The sequence below is a fragment of the Fukomys damarensis genome, unplaced genomic scaffold, assembly GCF_012274545.1.
Source record: "Fukomys damarensis isolate Sample0158 unplaced genomic scaffold, DMR_v1.0_HiC HiC_scaffold_23, whole genome shotgun sequence".
Lineage (NCBI taxonomy): Eukaryota > Metazoa > Chordata > Mammalia > Rodentia > Bathyergidae > Fukomys > Fukomys damarensis.
Genome location: NW_022900935.1, coordinates 52,793,608 through 52,795,331, shown reverse-complemented (window position 1 = coordinate 52,795,331; position 1,724 = coordinate 52,793,608).

Sequence of the window (1,724 nt, the reverse complement as noted above, 5' to 3'; positions counted from 1 at the left end):
ATGTCTTTGGCAGCTAGGAAGCACTGCAGGGGAGCAGCACCGCTAAAGGACAGGGGGTCTTTTTGTACCCAAAGTCATGCCTCAATGACCACCGACACTCTTCCAGGCAGCCAGGAAGCAGACAGGGACCACGTATAGTCCCCAAAATCATGTCCCTATGTTCTACTCCCCTCCTCATCTTGTTTCCATCACATCTCAATGACACCACCAAAGGGCCAGGATTTAGCTCAGTGGCACAGCACCTGACTCGCACGTGCAAGGTCCTGAGTTCAATCCCCGGTCCCGGGAAAAAAGGAAAAACAAAATAATACCATCACACTATAACCCCATCAGTGGATTACCTCACTAACAGATTCATGGCAGGGTAATGGTTTGCCAATCAACTGGCATGAAGTTTCAATTACATAAGCTTTAGGTATCTGTTGTACAGTACTGTCATTGCCATTAACAGACGAGATCAGGCACGTTCAGGCAGCAGGGCTGTAGAGAGTCACTGTGGTTAACAATACTGTTGTACACTTTAAAAATTTAAGAGGATATATATCATCTTGAGATTAGTACAAAATCTTGACTTTTTAAAAAATTAGAAACATAAGCAATAAAGTAGCTCAGCTATGATTCACAAATGCAGCTAAGATGCTAAGTACTCAACCACCCAGAGGGCAGCAGGGCCGAGATTTGAGCCCAGGTTTGTCTGAGCCCTTACCTTTTTATTCTCCTCGCTGGATGAGATAAAAATGCAACTCATAAACCTCTGTCCCCACCTGGCACAGCATGTCCCACTTATGCTCCTACTTCCTTGGAACCACTCCCCACACACTCTGGCAAAGTCAGAAAGCTGCTGTCATGCCGAGTACCTTCCAAGACCATCCCTCACCTACCAGGCCAACACCACGACTTTCCTCTATCCTGCCAAACTGATGCCAGCTTGGCGCCAGGGACAAAATTCGCATCAGATCACAGCAGAGCCCAAGTTCATGAAAACTCGGCACATGTCATTACCTAGTTTGCGGGGGTGTCACCATAGGACCCTTTAAGAAGACCTCTCTCGAAGCAGTGTGGCTCCTGGGAGAGCTCAGCACATGGGGAGGGAGCACATGCTTGAGTGAACAGCTGAGGGCCAACTTCACAACTGCCTGGAGCACAGCTGTCCACGGAGGGGCACAGAAACTCTCCGGCCCTCCCCCCAGCCACCTGTTTGTTCCTGACATTGGACAGTCTAGGACCTCACTGCAGGCTGAAGACAAAGCGATCAGATGAGACCAGCAGGCAGCCCTGCGGGGGTCAAACCCCAGCACAAGGAAGGCAGCTGGCAGACCATGATCTTCAGAGCCCACTGACCTCGCCTGGCCACTCCAGGGGTACAGACCCATTTTCAGAAAGGCTTTTCACCTCTGAGACACCAAATAAAGTAATGGTGTTCCTGAAAGGACCTCAGTTCGCTCCTTATCAGCTGCACTTACCTGGCCAGACTGGAGACACACACTTGGCAGGAAGGGGCTGGAACGGAGGGGTCCATAGCTGCTCCATGATGAAAACTGCCTTAGCCAGTTAGCAGGCAGTTAAGTGCTAAGTTTTACTAAGCCTCAGGGGAGGTCCCATGGGCCTGAGTAAGGAGAAATCAAGTACAGGATCTCCTGGTCCGGCTCCCACCCTCGAGTTTCAAAGATAAGGCCAAAGTTTTGAAAAATATAAAATTTTAATAAAGGCTACATCTCTTAATT